Below are 15,899 nucleotides of genomic sequence, written 5' to 3' on the forward strand. Positions count from 1 at the left end.
ATAAAAATATACAAGTGCTTATTTCTACCAGCTAACTACTTTAAAATGCTTAGCATATCACATTCTTTCTCAGATCTTTTTTTTTTTCCCTGCCTTTTCTTTCAGAGTTGTTCCCACAGAACAGCTTTGCTGAAGTTATTTTCTTGGCAGAAGGGAGGCAAATTTCTGGAGCATCTACATGGCAAAAACTGAAGAAATAGTGTGCTCTAATTTCCAAATTAGGTGCCAACAGTCCTCATGGGGTGCATAAAGAGCAGAAGGGCACAGAAGATCCCGTGTCATTGGCCTCACACATCTGAGGACTGAAGGCAGAATCAGGGGACTGAACAGTTGTAGCTGAAACGTGGTGAATTACACTCAAAGCATTATAAAATCACAACATTGAAAAGGAATTGACTAGTGCGGCACTTATATTGTGTTCATTTACTTTCTTACTGGGTGGAAACCCCAATAAGAGAGACATGAGGGAAAGGTTATGAATCATGTTTTTTGTTTATGAAATGACAACTAACAAAAAACGAGATGAATTTCATATTATGTCAGTATAAAAGCATTTATTAGTAAACTAACTGAGTACTTTTAAAATGTTTCATGTTAGTCTTTTCTTAACAGGCTTATTACAATAAAGCTATAAATTAAGATGTAAATTAAAGAGTAGTTATAGAAAAATACCACTGGTATAAAAAACTAACTATTTTATACCTAAATTCCCCCCTCCTTTGACCCAGACTTCCACAGTGCTGCCGAATAGTGTGATGGAAAAAGCACCTCTTTGGGAGGCAGAGAAACTGCTGACCACTACCTACGTGAACTTTGCCATGTAATTTAGAGTTGCACCATCCTCCTCTGTATGAGGGTGCTGCCTACTTTGCAGGGTAGAGCCTTAAGAAGAATCAATTGCGGTGATAATATGGGCTTTTAATGAATATTTGACAAATGAAAGACATGGATAAGAGAAACTTCCATTCCAGCAAACTACAGGAGGTTGTATTTCCTGGATTTGCAATTCTTTCCCCCGGTTGCCCTTTGCTCACCCCACTCCTTTGTTCAATGCATAGTAGATACAAGCGTGGGGTCTGGGAGTGTGTGTGATCATAATCAAGTTGCTTAACTTCTTTGTGTCTTGATTGCCTCATTTTAAAAAGCAGGGTAATAATACTACCTAGGTCATAGGATTGCTATATTCAATGAGTTAGTACGTTTAAAACATTGAGAATAGTTCTTTGGATATGTAGTTTAATTTATACTTTATTTTAAAACGGTGTAAGTAAGTAAAGACAGGGATTCTGAAGTTTGATTTAAAATAAATATCAACGGTCACTTAGAAGACATGTTACATATATACAATGAAATTTACTTGGCCAAAAAAATAATATCTTACCACTTGTGACAACATGGATAGACCTAGAGGGTATTATGCTAAGTGAAATAAGTTAGACAAAGGAGGACAAATGCCATATGATATTACTCATATGTAGAATCCAAAGAACACAATAAACAAATAAAACAGAAACAGACCATAGACACAGAGAAAAAACTGATCGTTGCCAGGTGGGAGGGGTTTGGAGAGGTGGGTGACAAAGGTGAAAGGATTTGGAAGTACAAACTGGTAGTTACAAAACAGTCATGGGGATGTAAAGTACAGCCTAGGGAATATAGTCGATACTATTGTGATAACTGCGTACGGGGCCAGGTGGGTACGAGACTAATCGGGGTGATCTCTTTGTTAAGTTATATAAATGTCTAACCACTACGCTGTACACCTGAAACTAATGTAAAATAGTATTGAAAGCCAACTGTAATTTTAAAAGTTTTTAAAACAAAAAGGACTAATAAATATAAAATAAAATAAATATAAATCCAGCTATATATTGTTTAAAAGATATGCACTTAAAGACTTAATGATACATTTGACAAAAAGGATAAAAGAATATCAGTTTAAAAAATACTGAAAGAGAAGTATAACTTCTCTTTTGTTCACAATATTGATTGTGAACAAAATGGACTTTAAAGTAAAAGGTTATTAACAAAAAAATTTTACTCATAAATGAAATGCACAGTACAAGAGGAAAAGGTAACCATATTGACCACTGTGTACCTAAGCACATCTCTTCACAGGGCATAAAGGAAACAGTTACGAGAATTACAAGAAAGAATTCATCAATCCACAATTATACTATAAGACTTTATCACCCAATTCTAAGAAACTGATGACAGACAAACAAGCAGTGGAGATATTACAAAGTAGAGTTACACAATTAACAAGTGTGATTTACCATCTGTGTGTATGAGTGTATGTATAACTGTGTGAATATAAATGTGAATATACATGTGAATATAAATGTACAGTAAATACACATATGCACATATTTATGCTCACATGTACATAAGTGAGAGAAAGAACCTATACCCCCAAATTCTACAAACATTCTTTTAAAACATAATAAAATGCAAGTAATTATAGGTACATTAAATGATTGTGGAAATATCAATATATATAGAAGACTATGTTTTTCTCAGAAATGCAGTACATTTGAAGAGGCAAAGGCACAGTCCACAAGCACGACACAGAAAAAACATACTTCTAAAAATTTTTAATAAAGACATAATTATGAAACATACATACATGTCATAGCAATGAAAATTTTCTATATTGATACAGGATGCAGCTAATGCAGAGTATACAAAAGGAAAAGTATGGTCTGAAAGTCATACTTGAAGAGTAGTAAAAAAGAAAGTGATGTGTTTAACTTATGAATGAAGGAGGCAAAATAGAGGTAGAGTAGAAATTATTGAAATAGAAAAAAGAAAGATTAGAAGCATTCAATAAGAATAATATAAAAGACAAAGATAATAATGTAAAAGATGAGAAAAGTCAACAAACTGTAGGTAATATTGGACTAGAAAAAAAGGAAAAATATAGAATAATAGAAAGAAAAATGGGGACATTTCTACATATAATTTTAAAACGTAGGTATTTTTTTAATACCAGAGCAGTACAAACATTATAAATAGTAGACATATTCTTGACGAAATGAAAATATTAAACTGATATTGGCTTAACAGCATAATAGGAAACTAAGACTATAAACATGAAAAAATTGAATTAGTAGTGGGTAAAAACCTACTAAAAAATCACCAACCCCAGTTTTACAGGAGCACTTTTTACCAAACTTGATAATCTCCATAACTAACAAATTGGTACACAAAAGTAGAAAAATAGTCTAGAATAACCTGGTACCAAAGCAAGCCTTTAAATACATAAAAAACTATAAATTACAAACAAGTAGTATTTATCTTAGTTATGCCAACTTGGTTTAACATTAGAATGATGTTTTACATAAAATGCCCTTTTAGCAAATTAATGTTGTAAAATTACATGTATAAGCTCATTTCAGTGTATAATAAAAATTCTTTAAATGAAAATCAACATTTATTTATATTAAAATTTTTTTAAATGTAAGTTATTCACATGCAAATATATGTAGCACATGTGATTCTTAGAATTAAAATGACTTTTAAAATATATTTTATTGATTATGCTCTTACAGTTGTCCCATTTACCCTCCTTATCCCTGTCCTCCCTGCACTCCCTCCTACCTGAATTCCTCCCCTCTTAGTTCATGTCCATGGGTGGTACATATAAGTTCCACATTTCCTATACTATTCTTAACCTCTCCCTGTCTATTTTGTACCTACCATCTATGCTTCATATTCCTTGTATCTTTTCCCCATTCTCCTTCCTCCCTCTCCCCGCTGATTACCCTCCATGTAATCTCCATTTCTGTGATTCTGTTCGTGATCTAGTTGTTTGCTTAGTTTGTTTTTATTTTTCATTTTTTAAAGTTCAGTTGTTGATATTTGTGAGTTTGTTTTCATTTTACTGTTCATATTTTTTATCTTCTTCTTTTTCTTAGATAAGTCCCTTTAATATTTCATATAATAAGGGCTTTGTGATGAGGAACTCTTTTAACTTGACCTTATCTGGGAAGCACTTTATCTGCCCTTCCATTCTAAATGATAGTTTTGCTGGATAGAGTAATCTTGGATGGAGGTCCTTGCCTTCCATGACTTTGAAAATTTCTTTCCAGCATCTTCTTGCCTGTAAGGTTTCTTTTGAGAAATCAGCTGACAGTCTTATGGGAACTCCTTTGTAGGTAACTGTGTCCTTTTCTCTTGCTGCTTTTAAGATTCTCTCCTTATCTTTAATCTTGAGTAATGTAATTATCATGTGCCTTGGTGAGTGCTTCCTAGGGTTCTATTTCTTTGGGACTCTCTGAGCTTCCTGGACTTCCTGGAAATCTATCTTCTTCACCAGATTGGGGAAGTACTACATTATTTTTTCAAATAAGTTTTCCATTTATTGCTCTTCCTATTCTCCTTCTGGCACCCCTAAGATTTGGATGTTGAAATGCTTAAAATTGTTCCAGAGGTTCCTAAGCCTCTCCTCATTTTTTTGAATTCTTGTTTCTTCATTCAGTTCTGGTTGAATGTTTCTTTCTTCCTTCTGATTTAAACCATTGATCTGAGTCCCAGTTTCCTTCCCTTCACTATTGGTTCCCTGTACACTTCTCTTCATTTCACTTTGCATAGCCTTCACTTTTTCCTCCATTTTGCAACCGTACTCAACCATTTCTGTGAGCATCCTGACTACCAGCGTTTTGAACTCTGCATCTGATAGGTTGGCTATTTTTTTTTTTATCATTTAGTTCTATTTTTGAGTTTTGATCTGTTCTTTCATTTGGGCCATATTTTTTTTTTGTCTAGTCACAGCTGTTACATGGTAAGGGGCAAAGCCTTAGGTATTGGCCCGGGGCGGGCAACCCATGTCACTGAGTTGTGGTGCTGTCTGTGAAGAAGGGGTCAGAGAAGGAACAATGCTGCTTGCTCTGCTCTCTGCTGGATTTCAGTCATTTCCCCCAATGCTGACAAGCAAATTGGGACCTTCTGGTGCTGATTCCCAGGTGGGTGGGTTTGTGTACATTTTAGGATCCTGTGGGCCTCTCCAATGAACTCTCCTGTGAAGCTGGGAGTGTCTCACACCACTGTGACCCCCACAGGCTTTTACTGCCAAAGGTTTTGAGGCTTTATTTCCCTGCGCTGGAACTCTGAGTTGTGCAGTCTGTCTTGCTCCCAAGTTGTTCCTCCTGATTTATCCACATGCAAATATGGGACCGCCCACTCCACCAACTGCCGCCTTGCCTGCCCTGGTTGTCCAGCTGTTGTCCTGGCTGCTCCTCTACATCTCTCCTACCAGTCTGAATGAAAGTTTCTTCTTTAACTCCTTGGTTATTGGAATTCTATTCAGTTCGATTTTCTGGCAGTTCTGGTTATTTTTGTTTTTAAATTTGTTGTTGTGCTTCTTTTGTTTGTGTGAGACAGCAAATTGTATCTACGTATGCCTCTATCTCGACCAGAAGTTAGAATAAAATGTTGAAAGCAGAAAGTTTTTTTTTTAATTAAGAATAATACAGGGATGTTCATCATACTTTTTGTAATTGTAATGTATCAACATTCCAATAGAAGCCTTAGCCAGTGCAGTAAAAATACATATGAAATAAAGGAACTGAAAGGGAGAAACAAAAATTATTTGCAGACAATATATTTATATGAATGAAAAATCCAGAAGAATCTACAAATTTATTGATTATTTTAAAAATCCAGCAAATTCATTGTATATGAAATCAACTTATTAAAATTATATAGCAACCTATGCTTGAATTCTGTTTTTCATTGTACAAGCTACTCCAGCCATGTGATTTCTGGGCATGAACCATAAACTCTTTAATATGGATTCTTACCTGATGATTCTCACCTGAAATACCAGGATAATACTACTTCCCTTGAGCGTTGTGAAGATAAAATGAGGTACTGTTTATAGTATCCAGAAAGGTAATTTCCCTTTCCTACAATATTCACTTCACAGAGCATAATAAAAATAGAGTCACTAGGTCACTTGGTGCCATTGTTATATGACAAATTAATAATTAAGTTTAACTACAAGAAAATAATTATCTGTGCAGAAAATTTTCTCATATAGAAGTGCATACAATTTGGGCAGTACTTTTTAGCAAGATAAGTTTACCCTTGAAAACAGTTATCTGGTTTTCTTTAAATTAAAAAATAGAAAGTTACCTTAGAGATCAGTTCTGCAATTATATCTCAGTTATGTAATGTAAAACTAGTAGGCATCTGTGTTCCACCCAGTAAAACACCCAGTAAAAAGTACAGTGGGGGCTTTACATTCTTGACAAGAGCAGTCCCTTGCCCTCACCTCTACTGCTAGTGGTGAGGGAAAAGATGAAAAGCACAGAGCACCTGGGTAGTAGATGAAGAGCTCAACTTCCTTTACAAGGACCAATATCATTACAATCTTTTCAATGCATTGAGATAGTACCAACTGCAGACAAGAAAGATGTCAAAGGTCTCCAAGGGAAAACTTACAGGTAAAGAAAGGGAGAAGGCTGGGTTGGCCCCTGTGCTCTCAACTTCAAGGTGTTCTCTCATTGAGTTATTTGAATAATAACAACAATAATAGCTAACAGCCCCTGTTCTAAGTGTGTGTGTCATTCATTAACCCTTACCAAATACTCATCCTCCCACAACTCAATGAGGAAGGTCCGATATTCTAGCCCTCTCATAGAGCCTGGGTCTGAAGCCTCTTGGCAGTGCTATGGCTGCACATGGGGAAAATGGTTTAAATGAAAGCAGAAACTCAGAAAATGAATGAAATGTGGGTGAAGTGAGACTGTCTTCTCCTGGGAAACCATTTTGTCCTGCACAGGGATCCAGATCAACAAGAACATAATCACAGCTGTGGACAGAGAGACAGCAAAAAACTGTGCAGGTCCTGTTCTCAACAGCGCCACTTTGTGGCAGACAGCAGTAAAGGCAGTCAAATGGTGACAGATCTGATTCTTCAGTTCCCTCTTCACCTTGGATTTTGAAAGCAGGGCTGTGTTTTTTGGCTGTTTTGGCTTTTTAAAGAGGAGAGAGGGGAAAAAAGGAAACTGAGTGTTTTGCTTATTAGTTCAGGCTGTAACTTAAGTGCTTACAGGGAATATTAGATTATTCTAATATAATATTAGAAATAGGAGATGCAATGCATTTTCCCTACACTATCATGCATACAAATTTTCTGTTGTCCTAGCAAGCTCAAAACCAGACTGGGAAACTCAGCGCTGATTATGGTAAAACATTTCTCTCATGGGCCCGACAGCAATCATTCCTTCTGCCTCCTGGATGTGCTCTGGGATTTTTCTTTTTGTTTTTATTTGCTTTTAATAACTAAATAAGAGATTTCATATTATGATTGAATTTAGTTTGTGGGTTCCTCAGATCCTCTTGAAAATAGGCAGGACATATTTTGAAAATAGTAAACTATTTCTATTTCTCCATAGTTATCATCCGAAATGAAACACATATTATTCCCAAGTCAGCTTATGTCAATAACAGCAAATTCTCATTTCTTCTGTGAAAATGTTCACACACACACAAAAAGGAAATAGAAAGAAAGAAAATGCACTGATGAGACACAGTGGGTGTTTACACAGGTCTGGCAAACATAACATTTTTACCAATAAATTCAAGCTTCAGATCTTAAGCAATGGGGGGCTTGATTCTTCCTTGCCTGGGACTCTCATGAGCACATGCGCTCAGGAGGCAGGGGCAAAGTGTTGTTCACAGGACCACAGAGGTGATTTGTGCATGTCTGCACTTCTGCCTCCTACAGTCTCACTGAGCTGAACTCGCATGCCCTCAGACCTAGGGAGAAATGGAGCCCCTACAGCTCCCCACAGGTCTAAATCACCTTTCCTAACACCATTCGTGCTCCATGTCACCTCACCTTGAACTCACTGCATTCTTACCCAGTCAGGCACATTTCAGATAATTCAGACTTGTACTAGAGCTTTTACAAAGGACATTCATTTCCAAAGCAATTCATAATTTCTTAATATCACAAAAGATATATAATATATGCATATATGTGTATATATATAGGCTTATGATAATTATAACATCATTTAAAATTTAAGGTAATTTTCTTATGATAGTAAATGCTCAGAGGAATTGCTGTCTTGTGCAGATTTTTACAATTTACCTTTCTTCCTCTCTCCTTTCTTTGTCAAACTCAATAATACCCATTTTATTGCTAAAGTATCACTAAGGAAACAGGTTACCTCCAAAAGGAAACATTATGGCATATTCCATTAAACACAGCAAAACTTAAAATTTCACATAAAAATAGGTTATCTAATTACATGGTAAATGTGTCATTTGTTCATTGTCCAGTACACAATATATTTACAGGAAAATTACCAGGAACTTCTCAACTGTATCAGATTTCAACCTTATATTTAGATGCAGTCATATATTACTACTGATAATGTGATGTCAGTGAATAGATTGGAATTTTTCACTGTCCTTTATCAAGATAAATTGTTCTGTCAATAGCAAATGGCTGGCAAGTATTAACACTCTGCACACTATATGACTTTTCATTCCCTGCAAAAATTGTATTTAATGCTTTTGCACAAAATCTATGGCCGTGACTATCCTTATTACCTATTTAACTACCTTTTAAAAGGAGGATTTATTTCTGAAAATTAGGACCTGGGTAACAAGATGGTATCATGCATCATAAACTTTAAGTCAATACAAGGCAGGACACTGGCAGTTTGAATGGGAAAATACCTTGCTCTCATCTCTTGGCCATCCAATAGTGTTAGCAATCTGTGGTGGGAGCAGCTGCTCCGAGCAGAACTTTATCTTGGCCTCCTTCCATCTATACTGCCAACGGTGTCCCACAGTAGCAATTTGCTCATTGGCCTATTACTTTCAATAGGTATTCCAGTAATTGGCTATTTCACACTTGTAAGGCTTGAACTGGCAGAGAGCAAAGGCCAGGCAACCAGCCTGTCAGGGTCTAGCAAGCTGGTCGTTCATCAATTATAATCAGCTTTTACAAGAGTGAGTGAATCCTCGCAAACCTTGTTTGCTCTGATCAGCTTTGCTACCAGTATAATTTGACCCCCAAGTGGGACGAGTCCTTATCTGAAGAATGTAAAAGGCATCCCTCAGTGACAAGCACGTTTGTTTCTTCAGGCCCCCGGAGAAACTAATGTGGGCTCGAAAGCGGGGAAGGGGAAATTTTTGATAATCTCCAGAATTTTGGGTTCCTCCTCTTTTTGTAACATTTGCTGTCTGGCACACAATACACTTCCTTTTGCCAAAAAAAATAAATAAACATTCAGAGGGCACAAAATAATTTGTGTTATGATGATGAATTTGTTCAAGATGGTCTTCTCAAATTTAAGAATTGAATACCTCTAAGGTGAGGCACACTCTGGCCGGAGGGGTTGGGATTACTACAATCATGTAGATTATTTTAGACATATCTATTTAAGTGGAACATGCAATTAAAAATATACTGTAATAGCAGAAATGATGTATGTGCTTATGTGGACACTAAGTTCTCGATGACCTGATTTAAATGATCTAGGATAAGCTCGAAAAACAGTTTGCTGGGAACTTTGGGTCCATAAGAGTAAATCAGTGTGGGCTTCACTCACATTTAGAAATAGCAATTTTCCTGTTATTAGCCATTCCCAGTACCCTCTATTATTTCTTCTATCACTGAGCTCTAAGAGAAGAGAAACACAAATTGGAGTTTTCAAGCAAAAGACATGTGAAACAGAGTCAAGAAGTAATACGCTGTAAAATTCTGATGAGCTTTAACTGCTCTCTGATTTTAGGGCCCAGGCATCTGGTTCATTGCTAATTTATGTAACTCACCCTAGGGAGCTAGAAAAACTTCATTTGTATTATTTAAAAACAGGGTCCTATTTAAAAATGCCTCCTAATATTCAGGATTTATATTTTACTCCCCACTGGTATCTCTTTTGCTGAAAGGATAAGCCCATGCCTACTTGGAATGCATGTGAGCAAGAGTTCTAATGGAAATAACCTCTCCTCATTAGGATGTCTATTATTGGCCATTGATCAGCCCTATGATTCCTGTACTACATCCTGTGCTCTCCCTTCCCAAAGGCCCATTCGGTCTGTTGGCCAGCTGGTGACAAGGTGACCTGTCATCAGCAACTGCCTTGAACACAAGTAAAATATATAGCCACACACTTAACCCATTTAGCAAACATTTTTTAATTCCATACTTAAAAAAGTAAAAGGTAGGTGATTTAGAAAGCTGTTAGAGAAGCTCAAAACCCAATCCTAAATTTTAAGACATGAGTGAAGCTGTTAATAAATCTACCTTCAAAGACTTATGAGCTCTTACTAGTTGAATAAATGCAGTGACACTGACGCATATCTAATTGCAATCCATCATGGGGTAATCTGTCAAGCCCCAAGTGCTCAGGCCCTGTCACCCCCTCTACCTCTATTATTTATCTACAACCTTCGTTGCCAGTGAAGTTCAGTGTGGCATCGAAGACAGGTTCTGTCACTTAGCAAAAAACTCTCAGAAATCATAAAGTGGACAGTGATCATTCAACAGTGTGGAAACGGTTTCTGATGGGATAACACCAACACGTTGCAAAAGCATCAGGATTATCCCAGACGAAATCATACATTTCATTGAGCTGGGCAATACACTGGCTGTTCCTCTGACAAATCTCACCTGGGTGAAACCAAAGGCCCTGAATGCCTTTTCTTTGTCGCAGAGCAATCAAATCTCCATGCTCCTACTTGTGTCACGACAGGGACTGAAAAGGCCACACAGAAATGCCATACAGAGCTAATAACATCTACTTCAACAATAGGCAAGTAGGCTAAGGGCCCAAGGTAATCATTTTCTTTTTTCTTTCCTCCTCTGTTTTAAACAGCTAAGTTGATGAAGAAGTTGGAAGGCTGAGAGATGCACATCTTTGGCACCTTGCTGATGTGGGGCGCTTGCATCTGGCTGTTACTGGCAGGCTTGCTTTTCCGCTGGCCCTCTCTCTGGTGCACTCCGCTCTGCTCCACACCCCTTCGCTGGGGACAGGGACTTAGGTGAGCTTCCTGAACACATGTATCCTGGCGTTACAATCAGCATCACGTGGTCCTTTTTTTTTTTAAGGAATCACTGTCATATTTCACAGTAAGTATATATTTTTTCCAAACATGCTCTTAAATAATAAAGAGAAAAATACCTATTTAAACTATTCTAACAGTTCAGCCAGATTTAGTCATGAGGGGGTGATAAGAATAAAAAGCTGCTTCAGGCATTTAGTAGTAGGAAATTAAGGTTCCTGTAAATTAGGTGGCTATATTCCTCTCCCAGTCCAATTACTAGCTTTATTATTTGTCAATAAAATACCAAATAAAAGACTAGTCTCCAGATAAGGCAGCTGTTGCCATTTGGACCCTGTGATGCTTTATGTTCTCCGACTGTGGTGTGGAAGTTGCTGATAATTCCTTTACATCACTAACAGGTGCCCTAAGGCCCAAATCTTATATACTTTCCTCTGGAAAGAAAATATCATAATAAAAGAACAGAATATACACATCATACACAAGGTAAGATTAGGCAAGTTGCTGTTTTATGACCCTGTAATGTTTGAACTGGAGTTTTGAAACATCCTTTGTGATTAATAAAAGTCACAATTAACGAGGAACATGATAGCTAGAAGCAATTCTGGTTTAATGCAGCAACTAAGCTGCTTGCCATAGCGCCACACAATTCCTTCTAACCAGAACCCATCTTGTCCTGTAACAGCTGCTTCCCATCACTTCCCTGGACAGAGGGCAGTGGATTACATGCCTTTGCTATGAGACCCATGCATCTCCTTGACAATGTGCAGGAAACCCCACCATGTGGAAAAGACAAGTTCGCTTCTTCCCTTTGAAGATATATGCTAAATTTACGGGATCATTAGGCTACCCTGTGAAAGAATAGATTTTCTTTCTCTCTTTTAAGACTTTACTTCCCATAAAGAAAAAAAATTAGCCTCTGTCTTATGTGGCTTTTTAGGAAAACAGCATTGGGGACATAAATTTAAACTTGTCTCATCTGGGCTGGGGTTCTTGTGTTTGGACAGGTTTTTGTTAGCATTTGTTTGAGTCAGAAGCTGGCTTCCCTCTTAGAAATCCAGATTCTTTTCTGTAATAGGGACCCAAGTAAATTCTCCAAAATTAAGAAGACACACACACACGCTGTCCGCAAAATGCAGGCAAAATAAAGCAATTTTAAATGTATTCTCATTTTGCACGAGTGGGGGAGTCTTGGTTCTATTTGATTGTAGCAGTACTAACAATTAACTTAGGATAATGGTGTGACATGAAAATAAAACTTCTGATTGAATTTCAAGGACTCTTCTGTTTAACTAGCTTCAAGAGTCCTTTTTTGATCATAATAAAATTATTTGCCATATGGTTCAGACGCTTGTGATCCCCTCTCAATGAGAGGATTATGCATGAGATAAAATGCCTACTGTAGCCACAGCCAAGCACACAGCTGGCTCTGATAATGCCAACAAATGGCTTCATCTATCTCAGTGTCACGTAGGAGCTGGTGCGACACGAGTCAGCCCCGAGTACAATTAAAATCTACATCATCTGTGAGAAAGGTGATGGAGGTTCTGACATCAGAGCTGTGCCAGATTCATCCTCTTCCCAGAGTAACAGAAGAAATGCGTCACCCCTTCCACCCTGCCACACAATGATGCATCCCGCACATCCTGTCCTTTGCACATTAGAGGCACTAAATCAAGGGGCCTCCTATTTAAAAGCATCACCTTCATCTGACATTCACTAACAAGATGTACAGTTTCTAAACTGAAGTTGTATATTCTTTGCTTCCCCTTTTTTTCCTGTTGTGATAATGCCCTTTATGTCCACCAGTGAAGTATAAATAGAGAAGTTTATGATCCATATGGCCTCAAATTGTGCCAATATGCAGGAATTTCCTTGTTTTAGTTCCACAATGTTCAACCACACTAATAAAATCAGGTTTGAACATCCATTTGTTCCAGAAAGCCAAATTTTATTGCTAAAACATCCATAACTCATCACAAGCAAGCTCAATACCAATTCACGGACAAGCCTCCTCTTCTGCATGTTTTCAGTGAAAATGAAAAGTGTTGTTTGTGTGGGGACTTAGCTGTTTTGCAACGTTATTTGAGAAGGAAATCTTGCAAATATATTTCATTAGCATTTCCAATGACTTCCCATTAAAATGAAATGAAATAACATTTAAATTTCAGAAACAGGTTACTGAGTTAACTCTATAATTAGTTGATTATTTATATACTTTTGTTGTGGGCTTTTGTCTCTACTGAGTGAGTACTCTTAAAAGACAAAATTACAAAGGGCACAGGAGCATGCAAACTGTACACCAGCATGAAAATTTCTCATGCAACTGGAAAAGAAAAGCATTCACACCAAATAAGGTAACCCTATACATTAGAGTCAAAGAAAACTTGTATCAGATACTTGAAAGACCTTAATGTATAAATAAATGTGTTTGTATATATAATACATATAAATATGTGTAGATATAAATTATATATATATATATACTTATGTGTATAAATAACTCTTTGGGACAATGCATAGAGTTTTTAAATTTTTCTAACCCCTGAGTTTGGTAGACACCTTGTGCAACATAAGGCAGATAATCGACAGTGGACATTACACAGTTCAGATGCCAACTTCAGTGTGCTCTCCCTGTCTTTGATGATCTATAATATGTACTAATTACTCTATAAAGGGTAATTTTTAATCAAGCCTCTTTCAAGTAGTTACTAATGTGAGAATTGTGACTTTAGTTCAGTCAAGTTTTAAAAAATATACATAAAGCAAGTCAGTGATTCTTTTAAACCAAGTAAGCCATTCAACTAACTCCCCATGCAATGTCCTGTGACAATTTCTGTGGAATTGGCTGCGGTCATCCTAAACTAGGGATTGTCAACTTTGGCTGCACCTCAGTGTCACCTGTGGTGCTTTTAAAGGTAATGATACCTGTGACTTACCCCCAATATGCTGAAACTGAATCTCTGAGAATGGGGACCATATTGTAAGGCCTTTTGTAAGGTCATGGTAGCTAATGCACCATGAAGAATGGAGGCCTGTATCTAAACATCACCTAAAAAAGGCATTTTAAATGTAAGATTTAGCACCTCTATGAAACACACATCACCATAAGAATAACGGTTATTTATGAATACTTTGCTCTGAGCAAAATAAATCAACAATGTTTCTGATGTAAATGTATCCAATCTTGTAAGTATTGATTATACTGTAATATGTTCAGCTCTATGGTGCATATTGTGGAGGAATATAAAAAAGTATAAGACATAGTTTCTGTGTTCATAGAGTTAGTCATCTCTGTGGTGAGTAAAAAATACTCACACAACAGTAAGTATTAACCAAATATTGTACTACAATTGTTATCTTGGATGATGTTTACAATGAATGCTAAAAAGCAGCGGGGCTGGAAAGTACCAGTGTGCAGGCATGTGTGGATGATGCCCTACAGAAATCGTCATCAAGTATTCCTCTGAAGAGCAAAACCCACTGCTGCTTCTAAGAAATGATTAAGAAAAACTGTCACGCAAAACTAGAAGAAATATCACGCAAGGCATGGTCCTGCATTCCTTGTATTTTAAGAGTTAGTATTAACTCGCAATAGTTCCAACCTGATCAAGGTTGAGTTTATTAACACTAATCTGCTTGTATCACATTGTCTTTTAGAAGAGAGAACTACAAAGTTATTTGGAGAGAAGCAATTTGGTAAATATATTAGTACAGGAATTTGAATATAAAAGTGTCCCATTTCTAGCCCAAAAAGCAACTACTTAATAGACTTCTGTAGAGTATTCTCAACCATCATGCAATTAACCAGGCCCTTTCTTCAAAAGGTTAAAAAAAACATTTTAGAGATTTGGCGATTGAAAATGCCTTTGAGGAAAGCAGCAGGAACATTGTTCTGTGTGAGAAATGTAAAACACAGAGATGTTAAAGGACTTGTGATAAGTCACCCAGCTAGGAATAAAATATAAATACTAACAACTTCTATCATGGGAAAAGAAGTCTTAAGTAGTATCATTAAGTTACCATCAGTTAGCTCATTAATCTAAACTTCTTAGACAAATCAATTTCAGAGCCTTAATTACTAAATAATTTAAATAAATTAAATAATTAAAGACTTAGTTATTTCAAAAATATTAAGTAATGGAACCCAGGGAGGGGGGAAACAGTTGTCTACTGTGTAGCTATTCCTAAAAGACAAAATTATAACCTAGCTTTGACATGTGCTCACAATCTTTAAATTATCATGAAAATCTCTCAAGCAACTGGAAGATGAAAATACCTACATAAAATAGGTTAACCCATGGATGTGATTAGAGTCAAAGGATAATACACATTGAAAGTCCTTAAACACAAGCAAGTTCCACCTCTGAGTGATCTATAGCAGCTGGGGCAGGACAGCCCTGTTGAGACGCAGATTCGCTCAAGGTAGGCAACTTTCAAATCAGACAGACCCAAATCTGCCTGTCTCTGCCACTTAGTTGGGTGACTTCACCCAACTAAGCTGAGGTCCATCAGCCCTTCTCAGCTTCGGTTTCCTGAGTAGGTGTGAGGATTAAGTGTATGGGAATTGCCTGGGACAGCATCTGGCACCTTATCCCAATATAAGGCAGCATAACAACGCTGTTATTAATACGAAGAATAACTGGGAAATTATTTGTTAAACATTGGAGCGCTGAGTTTAATCATAATACTCTCTTGCTTTGCCAAGAAATTGTATGTGAGTTCTGGCAATGCTGAATATAATTCATGTATTCAGCATGGATAAATTACATGGGGGTGGCTACTGGTATACAAACAGTATGCAAAGGGCTATGATTTTGTGGCTGTGCTTTTTTTTGTCTATTTTGTGCTATTTCTCACAATCCTTGTTT

The 15,899-nt window shown here is 36.9% G+C and overlaps 1 protein-coding gene across 1 annotated transcript in view; it reads right to left on the reverse strand.

Annotated features, from left to right (window-relative positions):
• PDZRN4 (PDZ domain containing ring finger 4) overlaps positions 1–15,899 on the reverse strand; it is a 322,138-nt gene that overhangs the window by 167,906 nt on the left and 138,333 nt on the right. The gene's annotated exons all lie outside the window — the stretch shown is intronic.

Source organism: Phyllostomus discolor, chromosome 2, assembly GCF_004126475.2.
Source record: "Phyllostomus discolor isolate MPI-MPIP mPhyDis1 chromosome 2, mPhyDis1.pri.v3, whole genome shotgun sequence".
NCBI lineage: Eukaryota > Metazoa > Chordata > Mammalia > Chiroptera > Phyllostomidae > Phyllostomus > Phyllostomus discolor.